Below are 17,056 nucleotides of genomic sequence, written 5' to 3' on the forward strand. Positions count from 1 at the left end.
ACTCTTGCTGCAGCAATAAGACAAGAGAAGGAAATCAAAGGAATTCAAATAGGAAGAGAGGAATTAAAATTATTCTTATTTGCAGATGACATAATCCTTTATCTAGAAGACCCAAAGAACTCAACCAAAAGACTTCTAGAGTTGATTAACCAATTCAGCAAAGTTGCAGGATACAAAATCAACCAAAAGAAATCAGTGGCTTTTCTTTATGCCAACAATGAATCCACAATGAAAGAAATAAAGAAAACAATTCCATTCACCATAACCTCAAAACCAATAAAATACCTAGGAATAAACCTAAGCAAAGATGTAAAAGACCTTTACAATGAAAACTATAAAATATTAAAGAAAGAAATTGAAGAAGACCTTGGAAGATGGAAAGATCTCCCATACTCATGGATAGGCAGAATAAATATAAAAATGGCCATTCTGTCAAAAGTGATCTATAGATTCAATGCATTTCCCATTAAAATACCAATGACATTCTTCATAGACCTAGAAAAATCAATCATGAATTTTATATGGAGAAAGAAAAAAACCAGAATAACCAAAGCAATTCTCAGCAATAACAACCATGCAGGAGGCATCACAATCCCAGACTTCAAATTATACTATAGATCAATAGTAGTAAAAAAAAAAAGAAAGAAAAAGAAAGCATGGTATTAGCACAATAGCAAGCATACTAACCAGTGGAACAGAATAGAAGATACAGAAACAAATCCACACACCTACAGTCAATTAATCTTTGACAAAGGGGCCAAACTCATATGCTGGAGAAAGGACAGCCTTTTCAACAAATGGTGCTGGGAGAACTGGCTATCCATTTGTAGAAGATGGAACTAAATCCTTACCTCTCATCGTGTACAGGAGATGGATCAAAGACTTAGAAATTCGACCAAAGTCTGTGAAGTTTTTGAGGAGGGCATAGGATCAACACTACAACATATAGGCACAGGCAGTAACTTTCTCCACAAGACCTCCAAAACTCAGGAAATTAAAGCAAGAATTAACAAGTGGGATGACATCAAACTAAAAAGTTTCTTCTCATCAAAGGAGACCATCAAGAACCTAAAGAGGAAGCCTACAGAATGGGAGAAGATCTTTACCAGCCACCGCTCTGATAGAGGGCTAATATATAGAATATACAAAGAGCTCAAAAGACTCTACACTAGCAAAACAAACAACCCAATCATGAAATGGGCAACTGAACTGAATAGACACTTTACAAAAGAAGAGATACAAGTGGCCTATGGATACATGAAAAGATGTTCTACAGCATTAGCAAATCAAAACTACACTGAGATTCCATCTAACCCCAGTCAGAAGGAGGAACTCTTTTACACTGTTGGTGGGACTGTAGCAGCTTTGTGAAACTCTCAGCAACCTAGTGTGACCCTGTTTCAAAACAAAGAAAAAATATACAATAGGACTGGGAGTTTAGTTCAGCGGTAAATGTCCTTGGGTTCAATCCCCAGAAACACACACACACACACACACACACACACACACACACACACAAACACACACTTCACTGTTCACTAAGAGCTTGGCAGCTGACAACTTGCCTGGAAAGCATACAGACATATTTGTAGTTGCAAGGTTCTTAGACTTCAAACTTCTACTCGATGCTTGAGATGGAAGGGGTTATAACACATAGAGAATCCCATGCCAGGATCTTCACTAGTGAAGAAAATAGTGAAGACCATCACAGTGCCAGTCACAAGACACAGAAGTCCATATACTTTTGCCCTCTGCATCCTGGTCTACTGCTTAGACCTACTACACACTGGTTACCTATTTGAGTCCAAAGAGAAACAACACACTCACACACAATATGATATGCGAAGTGGTTTATTATCTACAGATAGGTAGTGAGGGACAGGAGTCTCAATCCATTGTGAGCTGGTCCTTTGAGGTGCAAGGAAGCTGTCCAGGAGGATGGACACTTCACTGAGTGTGCCCCATTTTACATCATAGTCCAGGGACCTGAAAGGCAGCCTTCCTTGGTTATATACCTCAGGGGCTGTGGGACAGAATTGGCAAAGTTACGCAGGACATCCTGCTTTTGGGGGAAGAGTTTGTGCTACTATGAGGAAGTGGAGGTGGATAGCAAAGGAGGGAAGAATAAAGGATAGGAGAGGCAGGAGAGCAAGGAGACTTGTGATATGCCATCAACATACATCTGGACAGCAATAGTGGTGGCTGCTTTTGAACAGGGAAAGCCACAGAGGCTGCGAGGTCCCTTGTTTCCTATGACCACTCATGTGTGTAAGAATGTAGTTTGCAATGCTGAGAAAATCAGAACGAGTGTGAGGTGGCTGCCTTGTGCTGGTGGTAATAACTGTGCACATAGGAATGTCTTAAGTGTCCACCTCCCACTCTGTTGATATTCCTGGTCCCTGGAATGTGATGTTTAATGGGGCACACTCAGTGAAGTGTCCATCCTCCTGGACAGCTTCCCTGCACCTCAAAGGACCAGCTCACAATGGACTGAGACTCCTGTCCCTCACTACATATCTGTAGATAATAAACCCACTTCGCATATCATATTGTGTGTGAGTGTGTTCTCTCTCTTTGGACTCAAATAGGTAATCAGTGTGTAGTAGGTCTAAGCAGTAGACCAGGATGCAGAGGACAAAAGTATATGGACTTCTGTGTCTTGTGACTGGCACTGTGATGGTCTTCACTATTTTCTTCACTAGTGAAGATCCTGGCATGGGATTCTCTATGTGTTATAACCCCTTCCATCTCAAGCATCGAGTAGAAGTTTGAAGTCTAAGAACCTTGCAACTACAAATATGTCTGTATGCTTTCCAGGCAAGTTGTCAGCTGCCAAGCTCTTAGTGAACAGTGAAGCGTGTGTGTGTGTGTGTGTGTGTGTGTGTGTGTGTGTGTGTGTGTGTGTTTCTGGGGATTGAACCCAAGGACATTTACCGCTGAACTAAACTCCCAGTCCTATGTATATTTTTTGTTTTGTTTTGTTTTGTTTTGTTTTGAAACAGGGTCACACTAGGTTGCTGACAGTCTCACAAAGTTGCTGAGGCTGGTCTCAGCATCCCTAGGATTACAGGCATGAGCCATCACACCTGGTTCATAAATACATATTGAGAATTGCAGATCACAGAATCCAAACCATCATGTCTGCTAAAAGAAAAGAAAAGTCCTAGTGGTCTCTCCTCTCGAGCCAGTCTGCCAATCTCTCCATGCCAAACCTGTTCTTCCATCAGTGGTGAAAAAGTTTGGCAGAGATCTTTGAGGAAGAAAGCTCTTGTTGTTCTCTGTTCACCTAGAAAGGGTTTGTTCCTTTTGGAATGAGTTTGGTTTTGCTTTGAATTTACAAATATTCAATATACTTTAAAAATATTTGGTTCTAAGCCAGGCGTGGTAGCACATGCTTGTAATCCCTGCACTTAGGAGGCAGAGACAGGAGGATGAGGATCAGGCAGGTTCAAAGCCAGCCCTGCTGGCTTAAGAAACCCTGTTTCCAAATAAAAAAGTATAAAATAGATCTGGGAGTGTATTCAGGAGGTAGAAGGGTTTCCAGGAACCCCAGTACCACCAAAAAAAAAATTGGTTCTCATTATTTTATCTATTTTTCAATTATTATAGTGGTAAACGTCTTTTCTAACAACTCTCCACATGGAAACCAGGAATACAATATTCACAATGTTTTATAGAAATCTTTTCTAAACATCTCTCTTCTCATGATTTTTTTAGCCATATCAGTTCTAATCTTTTCTCCATATTTTTTTTTCTCAAGGTGAAGTGAAAGCAACTAAACTCTAGGCTGAATCATATAATTTAAACTGATCTTAGTTTGCGTGAAGAATTAATATCTTTAATACTACAAAACTTCCCCATACATGATATTGATTGGCATTGGCATTCTCTCTTGTGTGCATAATGTCCATGGAAGTGTCTCCTCTGTTAATTCTCCCTCTCTTCCCTATATCCTCCTCTAGACCACCTCTCTCACTCCACTGGACTTCATCCTCCATTACATGAAGTCCCTCTGGTATCCCAATTAATCCCTAGCTTCTGCATATGACAGAAAACATATGATCCTTCACTCTCTGTGACTGGCTAATCTCACTTAACAGAATGTCCTCCAGGGCCATCCATTTTCCTGCAAATGACAGACTTTGTTCTTCTTTATTGCTGAGTAGAATTCCATTGCCTGTCTTTTTGTCCCTATGTATATCCAGCCTGCTTTCTCCTATTCTTCCCTAAGAAGTTTTCCGCCAGGAAATCACTTTAATGCCTTTGCAAGAGACTTTGGAATTTTGTCCTTAACCCAGGTTCAGTGTCAGAACTTAAGGGCAAGTAAACTGTCTGGAGGCATTAGGTAGCAAAAACCCAGAAATTCTGTGAAAAGGCAGAGTGGAGGTTTCTATGCCTATGGCTTCCCCTTTCCTGTTAATCCAAGCATGGGCTTGGGAAAGATTGAGCCTCTGTAGATAGACCTATTGGAATAGAAAGGAGACTGGAGTCTAGGTTTGGGGACTGATGCACAGTGATGTTGCTAGCTGGTAAGGAAAGAGCCAAGATGAATGGAGACATGGTTTTTAGATCTTAAGTACTTTAATGTTCTTAGTCTTCTTTATTCTGGTATATGTTGTCCAACTATAAATGAAAAGTCTAAATTTTTATTGCCAGTATTACATTTGTTTTTATGATTGCAGCAGTATGTTTCTCTCAGAAGATCATGGAACACCTGAAACATTCCCTCATTACAAGGCCTACATGACAGTTTTGTATACCTAAAAAGGTATATCCCTAAAGAGAAAAAAAGCAAATGAGATAACCTCAACTCATCTCATCATTCCTACAAAGGCTTTTCTGCAGAACCATTTTTCACAAGCTTTCTGAAAACTAGCATGAGTGCCAAGGCTCTTGCTACATCTCCTCTAAGATCATTAGCTCCCCACACAATCCCCACACCCAGGGGTGAGTCTAAAGAACTTGTTGCACCTCCCTCTTCCAGGATCCCAGAAACATCTGCAAATTAGTTCTGGAAACTGTGGACACTCTTGGTGATAGTTTGCATCTCTCTCTCTCTCTCTCTCTCTCTCTCTCTCTCTCTCTCTCTCTCTCTCTCTCCTTTCTCTCTCAAATAACCACTTACCTGATGTGCGATCATTCATATAATAGTTATCTGTTGTACAACTCCTATTCTCCAAAATCACATTAAACTTCCAACAGGATTTCATTTTAGACAAACATTTGTATCCATCATAGTTGTCACATACATTGCAAAACCTAAACCCTAGAACAAAAGAAGGTTTAAAAGAAGAGCTGTAGGCAAAGAATCCAGGATGGTGCAAGCCTCACGAGAGGGAAGCTGGCACTGCCTTTCCCCACCACTGTTCAGGCCTGTTGGGGGTCTTTAGTCCCTCTGTGAATGAAGCTATGACCCATCTGCTCCCCCAATTTAAGGACCCATTTCCAGAATGGGGGAAGAAAGGAGTCACTGGAATAGTGAGTTAGGAGGCTCGAGGAACAGTGCATATAGAACTCAAGAACATCCCCTCGCATTATAGCATTATTTACTCAAGACCTGCAAACAAAATTACCATACATTTTGACGTCAGGACTCTGTCTCCTGTGAAGGAAAGAAGGAAAATAATTATCCTTAGGTCATTATGCAGCAGCCCCAAAAGCCCAGTGCAGAGACCTCTTCCTTCCTCTGGACCTTCTTTCATCGCACACCCTTGCCTCCCACTTCAGGCCCCTACCTTCATCCATGAGGAGCATGAAGACACCCAGCAGAAGCAGTCGATACAGCCTGGAACCCATTCTTGGAAGGTCCCAGTGGGAGGCTCCAGCTTTATTTATTCCCATCAACTGCCCTCAGGCATTCCCTGGTAATTACGCGATGGTAAATTTGGATCAAAACACCTGAGTCCTCTCTACAGCATTGCCAAAACAGGGTACATCTTGTCTATGTCTGCATTCCTCCAGCTACTTGGAGCTTGGCCAACAGACACCCCATCACATCTGTCCTAAGATGCCAGTTCAGGCTGATGCAGAATCTCTCTCCTCTTCACTGTGGTTCTGTTTCTCTCTGTGGGGCTACCTGGAATGTATCTAACTTCACCTCTGCATGACATGCTTTCAGATATGATTAAGCTGGAGTGAGCTTAATGCATTTTCTTCCAACAGAGACAAAGACCATAGTGGTGGTGGTAGGTGTGACTAGCACAGACGCTATGGGGTCAAGAAGGGAGGTGTATGGGATTGGTCCCTGGAAAGCGCATGTAGGAAGGACCAGGCTAGAGGAGCTTTCGCATTGGCTCCAACTTATGCAGGAGATGCTACCTTCTCAGCCAAGTGTGACCAGTATGTACACAGAAGAGCAGCCAGACTCCCTGACCACACCTTGCTTGCGCCTTTCCTACTCGATGTTTCTTCAGGAGAATGTGCCCTCTGTGCTCCTCTAGCTTCTTATTTGTGTGTATTTTGCTTCTCACTCCTCACAGGAGGAAGCGGGTTTGAGTGCCAGAGTCTCTGGTGTTGCAGCTGCTGATTTCTTCCTGGGGTCTAGAATTATGCCCTGCGGTATCAGCCCATGAGAACTATCTGATGCAAAGATGGGTGCGTGGCAGGGCTGGTGGCACAGAACCTATAAGCACAGTATTTGGGAGGCTGAGACAGGATGATCCCAGGTTCAAGGGCAGACGCAGCAACTTTGCAAGACTCATAGCAACCTAGCAAGACCCTTTTTTTCAGAGCTAAAAAGAAAAAAATACTAAGGAAGCTGGGCGCGGCAGTACACGCTTGTAATCCCAGTATTTGGGAAGCTAATGCCAGAGGATAGCGGCACACAGGCAGCCTCAGCTACTTAGTTGAGGCCCTTCGCAACTCAGTGAGACCCTGTTTCAAAATAAAGAGTAAAATATGGCTGAGGCTGTGGATCGGAGGTAGAATGTGCCTGGCTTCTATCTCCAGTACTGAAAAAAACCAAAAACCTAAAAATTTAGTTTAGAGGGAAAATGCCTCTCAGATCAATACCCAGGCCCTCCCCAACACACACACACACACACACACACACACACACACACACACACACACACACACGGAAGAAGAATGGTATGATTGTTTGATTGCATATAGGTGATCTCGAAGTAGAAGGGAGTAGGGCAAAAGTCTTCACATAGACCATCCCTAATTCATCCCTTAATAACAGTACTTCTGGCCTTCAGTTTGGACTTATCAGTCACAACAGACTAGAAAGGCCATAGAAATGGAAGTTTCCTGAGGTAGAAAGAGTGAGTGCGAATCCCACTTATCTGACTAGACTCATTCCCAGAGCCTGACACATGAAACACTCAAGTACAATCCTTCACATCATCCTCATGCTTAGGTAAGCTGAGACCATATTAGGCCCCTTTGTAACAGCCCGAGGTGTTGTTTGCTTTGTACTTCTAGGGAAGCATGGGAAAATAAAATTTAAAAACACAAATCAAATCAAATAAATAAAAACAAAACTCCTCAGAAGAAAGTGGCCTGCATTCAGCAAGAGCAGGGAAGAGTGGAACCACCAAGTTCCGACCAGTTGGAGAGAAGGTTGAGAAGGGCTGTACAACCTGGCTCTCTCAGAGCCCCACGCTGGCTCTCCAGGTCACATCCCCAGCAACATCTACCTGCTTTGCTTCCAGCCCTGCAAGGGGAATGGACCCTGACACTTAGACTTGCCTCAGACCTGAGTTCTCTCGGCTTGCCTGGATCCCACCCTGAAAATCTTGGCCCTCCGTCTCCACCTGCACAGCCGACCAATATTGACTCCCTGACCAAGCCGTGTTTACTGTCCTCTTAATTGATTGCCCAACTTTCTAGGCCTGGACAGCCTCAAAGTCACCATGGGAGGCACCATTGTATTATATGTGTAAACTCTTTTTTGGGCAGACAAGCCATATGGCTTGATGTCTACTTTACACAAAGAAACAAGACTCACCTAAAATGTCACCACAATATAAATGCAGAAGGAGATGCTAACCCATGTCTTCTCAGGGACCAGGCCAAGTGACTGTGCCAGCCAGGTAACAGAAGAATGGACTGCAAATGTAGGATCCAGTAGGGATGCCAAGTCACGTCTCCAACATAGACCTGGCATAGTGGCTTAACTCACTGAACATGGTGAAGGCCCCAAATAGCAATGACTACGGTGATGCAGAGGACTTGGGTGTTATACGTTCGTGGTAGTCAACTTCTCCTCACTGTGACAAATCACCTCAAAAGGGGAAAGATTTATTTCAGCTCACAGTTTCAGAGGCTATTGGTCCATGTTTGACTGACTGCAGGTAGAAACATTACAGAGGAAGGGTGTGGCAAAAGGAAGTTGCTCAGCTCACTGCATCAAGGAAGGAGAGAGAGCGGAAGAGAGGGGAAAAGGGGGGCTGAGGAGAAGATATGTTTTCCAAGGGGACGCCCCCAAGGAACCACTCCCTTCATCGATGTCCCACTTTCTACAGTTCCACCAGCTCCCGACTGTCCATTCAGCTACAGAATCCCCAATGGATTAACCCGTTGATGGGGTCAGAGCCCTTATGATCCAATCACTTCCAAAAATCACTACCTTAAAACACTCATGCGTCAAGGACCTCGCCTTCAAAACATGAGCCTTTGCGGAAGCTGCAGATGCAAAATGAGACAAGCTCCCTAGCATGATTTCTGCCTTTTCTCTCCTGCCTTGAAAACCTTTATAGAATGCCTATAAGAGTAGTTGTGTCCAATGAAGTTGACACAGACTTGTTATAATGTTGGCCTGGGAAAAGGAGGATCCCGTGCAGCAAAACTTTATGAGATCCATTATTTGTATTTCCCACTGGAGGCATATGTGACTCTGGGCCCTTCAATGCCAAAGCCCCAGGGAATAACTGATCTAAGATAAGGGGAAGCTTGATATTGGGGATTCTCAAGAGCCACACAAACATCCTCGCCAAAATATGGTTCATTGCTTCAGTCAATAGAGCCAATCTCAGAGCTCATGTCCAGGAGGGCAGTGGTCCGGGGCGTCAGGTGATGCTCTGGCGTGGGAAGGAAGAGAACGGGCAGCAGCGGTGGCAACAGAAGTGGCCTGATAAAGGTCAACTGCCACCACGGTTTAGATTTGGCTGACACGTTGGAGTGGACAGGGGGCCGGGGACAGTTTCTTCTAGATGGCCTTTGAAGTTGGGAACAGTGGTTGAGAACAGACTGGTTGTTCTCAGGTGGGTGGGCAGCTAGATTAGCTGAGCTCTGGGTCACTGCAAGAGGCCGAGAGCTGGACCTTCAACCAAGCCTCACTGAAGACCAAACACTCAGAGGAAGGTGTAGATGGTAAGGGAGCTATGCTTCTTTGGGGGGTTTTCTGGGAGTCTCCAAGTGCCTCTCTGGATGCAAACTCCTAGGCACAAATCATTGTCTTCTAGCAGGCCTTTAGGTGCTGCCAGGAGGATTGGGAGAGAACCTAAACCCACACCAAACCCAGACGGAGGCACAAACGCTCAGATTCAGAGTGCTGAGTCAATCCTGCCAATTCTCCTGTGTTTCCCCAAAAGACTCACCCTGAGTACTCTCATGTCTCCCTCTTCCAAGAAGGGCAGAACCCAACTCTGAACTCTTCCCGCAGCAGGGGATTGTTAGCGGGCAGCAAAGTTTGAGAACAACCTCGGTCCTAAAGGAGCAGGCTCCTTAAATGGTGTGATTCAAACCTCTGTGGCAGTACTTTGTATCAGTTTGCTAGGTCAGCTGTGACAAAAGACATGGGCTGGGTGACTTACATATGAGAAATTTATTCTCGCACTATGTATCTTCCAGATATGGTTAACAACCTTGTCTGTCCATTCTGCTACTTCCATGGAGTGATTCTGCTGCCCAATTAGAGGCCCAAAGTAAGTCTGCACAGGAATGGTTTCTCCAGTCCACACACACATTGTAAACAAAGTTGCCATGCTTTCTTTGTTTGAATTGGAGTCTTCCATTTGCAGTGAAGGTGGTACAAAATAAAGACCATCTGAAGACACATCTACATGACCTATCCCCATAGCAACCTCCTGGGTGATAGAGGAGACAGCCACAGGTTCTAGACTGAGGCCGACTTCATGAGGGAAGCAGACGCTAGGGAGGCGAGGTTGTGTGAGGTAGAAAGTGCCGCGCTTACAGAATTTGTGCTCATGGCCACAGTGTGGATGGAGTCACTGAGAGCACTGTCACACATTCCATTGACCCAACATGACCACAGGGAGCTCCGGGCCATTCCCATGAGTGGGTATCACACCACCATGACCTACAGTGTCCGCCGTAAGGTTATTGGTCACAGAATCCACAGAAAGAAGTTCATGACTTCTGGAGCCATTTGGGGTCTGGGAATGTTTGCCGGCAACACTGTCCATTGTAAGCGCCTCTGCCAGTCCATCTGTAGAGATTGGGCTGGTAACCCTAGAGACACTCTCCGTAGTGATCATTGTGTCCAAAGCCACCTCATGGCCATCACTAGGATGAAGACTTTGGGCACCACGTGTGTGCACAGAATGAGAGTCAATTGAAACAATGCCTGGTTCTAATCCAACATTTCCATTGGACTGATAAGGATCTATTCCTGAAGGGTTGTTGGCAGTAGATAATGCCATATTCCCATCAACATTTATAGAGTTGGGGTGGATGTACTGAGGATGTGGTCTGTCAGCTAAATAAGATAAAATGCCAGGCAGAATGGTTCTGAAGTAGCTGCTCTCCAGGTGAGGGTACGGTGGTGGAGGTAGGGTGTAGTTTCTTTCAGGCAACCACCACATCACCCTTCGGTCCCCAATACCCATTGGGAGCATCAGAGACAAAGCAGAAGGCAGAGAGCTCAGGGATGGGCCCAGGTTTGGAATCGCCACGGGGAGGCCTGGGGCAGGGATGGCACTGTGAGGGGGTGAGGCAGCCAACCCCAGGTCCCAGCCAACCCGTTTCCGACCAGAGACAGGCAAAGCATTGCTTACAGAAGATGAAGTCAGCTGCTCCATCCCCACAGACTCAGGTTCATTTCATTGATCCTGTGATGCATCTGCTGGGGACCGGGCAGCAGAGGAGACAGCGCTCAGGTGGCTGGGTGGGGGAGCGGCCTTGGGGCCTTTGTGCCTGCGTCACGTGCTCCGGACTTGCTCAGCCAAACAGCGTGCCCACCGGTCCTCTGGCCGACCCGGCCCACCGATTTTCTCCCGAGGGCCAGTGGATGCACATCCCACCATGGGATAAGGCATGGCGGGGGACACCCGGGATCTTCCCTCCAAGAAGCTCCGGAGGGCAGCCGTCCAACCTGCACCACCGCTTTGTCCCTCCATCCAGGCAGAGCATGACTCGATGCCCTACTCGCCCAGACCGAAGAACCTGGTTTTTATCCCCAATACCCACCCCACCCCACCCTCCACCCCCCACTCAAGCCCCTTCAAGGTAATTTAAAGGAAGCACTGACCGAGAACCTGGAGAAAATAGTTTGGCTTGCTCTTGGGTCACACCACTCAAGTGTGGGTGGTGGCTGCCCCAAGGCAGAAACACAGTGGAGGGTGCCGGCCTCCGGCATTTGGGTTACACACTGTCCATGGTTTCTAAGCAGGCCATGCCAGTCCCTCAGCATCTCTCAAATGAGCATTTTACCAGATACCTAGTAGCAGAATTAACATATTCAGTTTCATACTCTCTAAGAAAGGAAAAATTCTCTGCCTAGGTACGGAGCTGAAGCATAGATTTAAAACATACTTACTTACCTCCCTGTTTTCAGGGGAAAAAAAATACTCCGTGCACCACTTATTTTATTCCACATTCCAACTGCACCAAGGGCTGCTACTGGCCCCCGGGTAGGGCCAGCACCTGCCCACCAGGGGGCAGTATTGCCAATGTCGAATGTGTTGGCTAAAGGCAGGCTACAGAGGGAGAGGGAAACAGCACAGTGTGGGGGTCAGTGCATGCTGGAGAACATGCTGGCTGATGATCCTCAAAGCGAAATGTCATTACACAAACTTACATTCCTGAAGAAGAACTCTGAAGAGATAGGGCCCGGAACTGCGCTGTGGCGGTAAAGATAGAAATCTAAATACCGAAGATTCCATTATTTCCCATTCTCTCTCTCTCTCTCTCTCTCTCTCTCTCTCTCTCTCTCTCTCTCTCTCTCTCTCTCTCTCTCTCCTCTCCTCTCTCTCTCCTTCCTTCCTTTTTTCTCTTTCTTCCATTGTTTTTTTCTCCTAGGCAAGCAATCTGCCACCAAGCTACATCCCCAGCCACTTTTTCATTGCTTTGCTTTTACTTTATTATTATTGTTTGAGACAGGGAAGTTTATCTTCTCTTACTATTATTGTTTGAGATAAAGTCTCATTAAGTTGCCTAGGTTGTCCTTGAATTTGTGATTCTCATGCCTCAGCCTTCTGAGTAGCACGGCTTACAGGTGTGCACCGACACACATGGCCTGACACTTTTGTTTGTGTGTGTATGTGTGGTACTGGGAAATGGGATGGAACCCAGGGGCATTCTACCCCCAGTCCTATTTGTTATTCTTTATTTTGAAACAGGGTCTCACTGAGTTGCAAAGGGCCTCATTAAGTAGCTGAGGCTGCCGGGAACCAGGATCCTCCTGTTCCAGCCTCCCAAATGCTAGGATCACAAGCGTGGGCCACCAGGCCCACCATCTGAAACATATTTGTCATGGATAATTGATGCCCCACTCGGATGGTAGGAGAAGTGTGTATCAAAGACTCCTGAGAAGCCGGGCATGGTGGTGCACACTTATAATTCCAGCATTTGTGAGGCTGAGACAGGAGGGTTGCAGTTCACAGACAGCCTCAACTACTTAGTGAGGCCCTTTCCAGCTCAGTGAGACCTTGTTTCAAAATAAAGAATAGGAGAGGAGATCAAGATGGTGACGGAGAGACACAGCATATCTCACTAGCTGAAACAAATTAAGTTCAACTACTGAGACGGAAGCGTCTTAATAAAGAAAAAAATCAATGTACAACCCAAAACAGAGTTGGGGACTATGGCAGAAGAAATCCAACAACTGAATTGCAAGATTCACCGCAACACACAAAGAAAGCAGAAAGTGAGCTGAAGACGCAGGCGGCCGGTGGATTGCAGGTGCAGGCGAAGGTGCCGGTGGCCGCGGGGCTGGTGGTCCAAACAGGACCTTTGGGACCATAACATTCCGAGAGAGAGGCCCTAGAGTCTGAACGTGGCCATAGAGTTCCAATGCCTGAAGTTGAGAGCTAACTGGAGCTCCTGAGTGGCACTGTTCACCCACCAGAGGCTGCTACAGCATCTCATTCAGATCTTGAGAAAGCTCGATCAGGGGATCCACAATGGCGTAGATCCCCTATGAAGTATGTCTAACATTTCTTTCTTCAAAAAATTATTTTAGGATTATTTGGATCAACATGTATAAGTGGAATTTTATGTATAAGCATTATAACTAAAACTGATGGGCAGCAGCTTGTGAGAGACTCAAGCAGCAAAGATTTTTTCCCAAGAATAAAGTTTGAGCCAAACATTAAGTTCAAACTGACCTTAGTTTGGGCCACTGTATAAGATTAAGTTTAAGTCAGCCTTGTGAAGTGAGACAAAGCATACTATGATTATTTAAATGTCTGGCACCCTTGCCCTAAACTCTATAAAAAATAAAACTTTTCCCATCCTTGGAGTTCCTGCCTTCATGGCTATGCCCTTGCTTTTCTGCCAAAAAAGAAAGTATAAAAATTGTAATAAATCCTGAATGAAATGGCGAAGCTTGAATCTGATCTCATGTGGAAGTTCTTCTCTCATCGACCTCAACTCTCTCTCACCAACACACGAACCTCGACTCTTGCTAGGGCTGGACCCTGGCAAAAGGCAGCCCCGCAGAGGCACACGGAGGCCTTCAGGGACCCAGAAGCGGACCTGCTAACCGTGGGAGCAGCAAATCAGCGGGATATGGAAGAGCTGCCAGAACTTCAGAGCCACAAACTGGGCTGCCAGGTAACAGTGTGAACTTAGAGGAGCCATGGGACCCGGGTGAGCACACGGTGAGTGCGATAACTGTGTGTGCCAGTATGTGCAGAGGGGGCCATCTCAACTCCTGTATCACAGAAGGGTGCTTAAGGCATGATACCTACACAGGGCCATAAGGGGATGCTCCAAGCAAATACAAGACAGTGTGGCACATTCACCATATATTAGTAACATAGGAGGACTGTTTTCTTTCATTATTTTTCTATTTTCTATTTTATTTTTTATTTTTGCGGTTTGGTATTGTTCATTTTATTTTTTGGGTCTTTGGGTTTGTTTTGGTTTTTGGCTTTCTGGGGGGATAAGTTTTTGTTCCTTCTTTTTTTACTTATATATGGTGGTTAGTGTTTTATTTTATTTTATTCTCATCCTGTTTATTCTCTTAATCTTTTTTGTTCTCTCTTGGTGGTATTTTTTTTTGTCAAAGTTGCTGTCTATACATGATGTATAAAAGTTAGCCTTTGTACCTTATTTTGTTTCTTTATCTGTTTGTCTTTGCTCCTTTCCCCCACTCCTTCTAAAAAGTCTTCAATTTAGGCTATATACTATTTTCCCTCAAAACTTTCTCTTTGTCCCCTCAATGTATCTCTGTGTTTAATACACAAAATTTCTCACATCTCCATACTTATATATTCCAATAAATACAACAGCCTTACTATCTAAACTTCTCCCATTCTCAAGCAGATAAACCTTATTATATGTAAATTCTTCCACAACCTAATCATATTTTCTACCTTACCTGACTCCTGCACCCATCACACTAGCTACTCCACCATCTCCCAACCCTCACCAATCGAAAAAGTACTGCTTACCGGCTGACTTCTCTAAATTCCTACTACTAAGACTGGACTAAAAATAATACCCATTAATGATGGGAAGACAGCAGAAAAGCAGGCCTGAGAACTTTGAAAATATGAGAACCAGGAATAGTGGAGAAATGACAGAAGTCACGAATACTGACCTAAAAGAAATACAAGAAGGGGAGTTCCAAATCTTGATTTACAATCTGATGAAAGGATTTAAAACAAGTTTAGAGGAGATGAAAGATGAGTTAGAAATACTAGGAAAGAATCAGAAAGAGGTCTGGAATGAAATGAAGAAGTCAATAAATGAAATAAAGTTAGCAATAGAAAGGAATTCTGGATGATTAGATGAAATGGAAAATAGAATATCACTGTTAGAAGATAGTTCATACAAAACTGAAAACACAGTCAATAGCATACAGAAGTCATTACAGCAACAAAACCTAAACATACAGCAAATTTGGAACATGAAACACCCTAACTTATGGATAAAAGGCATTGAAGAAGGGATAGAGGTACAGACCAGGGGCATCCATAATCTCTTCACAGAAATAATTTTGGAGAGTTTCCCAAACATGGAAAGAGACATAGATCTTCATGTACAGGAGACATACAGAACACCATTAAGACAAAATCAAAGAAGGACCTCCCCACGCAACATAATAGTTAAGATGACTAATATAGAGGCTAAGGAAAAGATCTTAAAAGCAGTGAGAACAAAAGGTTGAGTGACATACAGAGGCAAAACAATAAGAATCACCCCAGACTATACAACCCAGATCATGAATGCCAGGAGGTATGATGTGATCTAGACCTTGGAAGAAAATAACTTCCAACCAAAACTACTTTATCTAGCAAAACTACTATGCAAAGTTAACGGAGAAACAAAAGTGTTTCAAGATAAACAAAATCTCAAAAAATTTATGAATTCAAAGCCAACACTAGAGAAAATACTTAAAGAAATAAACCATAAAAAGAAAAAAGAAGCAGACTTCAGAACCAGAGAAGAGAAGAAAGTGATCAGAGGGGCTTCTAAGTAAAGAAGAAAGAAAAAGCTATCAAACAGATGACAGAACACAAAATGACAGAAAACAAAAATCATATTTCAATAATAACTCTTAATGTCAGAGGACTTAACTCACCAATCAAAAGACAGAGACTGGCAATGTGGATCAAAAAACATAATCCAAATATATGCTGTTTGCAAGAAACTCACCTAACAGCCAAAGACATTCACAGACTGAAAGTGAAAGGATGAAAAAAGATATACCATGCTACTGGAAAACAAAAAAGGGCAGGGGTAACAATCCTGATATCCAACAAAACAGACTTTAAACTAAGGCACATCAGAAGAGACAAATCAGGGCACTTCCTTCTATTAAAAGGAACAATACACCAAGACATTATAATGTTTATGCCCCAAATGTGAGTGCAATCACATTTGTAAAACAAATCCTTCGGGACATCAGATCTCAAATGGACCCAAATACAATAATTCTGGGAGACTTTAATATGCCTCTCACACCACTCGATCGATCTTCAAGGCAAACGATGAATAAAGACTCTTTAGAACTAAAAAAACTATAAAACAAATGGACCTAATAGACATATACAGAATATTTCATCCAGAAACTATAGAATACACATTCTTCTTATCAGCCCATGGAACATTCTTCAAAAGAGATCACATCCTGGGACACAAAGAAAGCACCAGCAAATTCAAAAGATGTAATATAATTCCTTGCATCTTTTCAGACCATAATGGAATTAAAGTAGAAATCAACAACAGGAAACTCAAAAGAAACTATGCAAATACATGGAGGTTGAATGATACACTATTGAATGATGAATGGGTAAGAGCAAAGATTAGGAAGAAATAAAGAAATTATGGAAATAAATGAAAACAGAGACACAACTTACCAAAATCTATGGGACACTATGAAGGCAGTATTAAGAGGAAAGTTTATAGCATTGAGTGCCCACATAAGAACAACTCAGAATCACCAAGTTCAGATCCTATTGGCACAACTCAAGGACCTAGAAAGACAACAGTTCAATCCCAAAGCCAGCAGAAGACAGAAATTATTAAAATTCAAGCAGAAATAAATGAAATAGAGAACAAAAAAATTCAAAGAATCAACAAAACAAAAAGCTGGTTCTTCGAAAAGATTAATAGAATTGATAAACCCCTGGCCAACCTAACCAAAAGAAAAAGAGAACCAACTCAAATTATTAAAATCAGAAATAAAAAAGGAGACATC

At 43.6% G+C, this 17,056-nt stretch overlaps 1 pseudogene across 1 annotated transcript; it reads right to left on the bottom strand.

Annotated features, from left to right (window-relative positions):
- Positions 1 to 8,958: 8,958 nt before the first annotated feature.
- LOC308279627 (PR domain zinc finger protein 4-like) lies at positions 8,959 to 11,029 on the bottom strand (annotated as a pseudogene). The gene is made up of 2 exons: positions 9,785 to 11,029; positions 8,959 to 9,245 (listed from the first exon to the last, which is right to left on the bottom strand). The product of its transcript is annotated as a PR domain zinc finger protein 4-like (transcript).
- Between the last annotated feature and the right edge of the window lie 6,027 nt (positions 11,030 to 17,056).

The sequence above is a fragment of the Muscardinus avellanarius genome (genome assembly GCF_963383645.1).
Source record: "Muscardinus avellanarius genome assembly, chromosome: 1".
Taxonomy (NCBI): Eukaryota; Metazoa; Chordata; class Mammalia; order Rodentia; family Gliridae; genus Muscardinus; species Muscardinus avellanarius.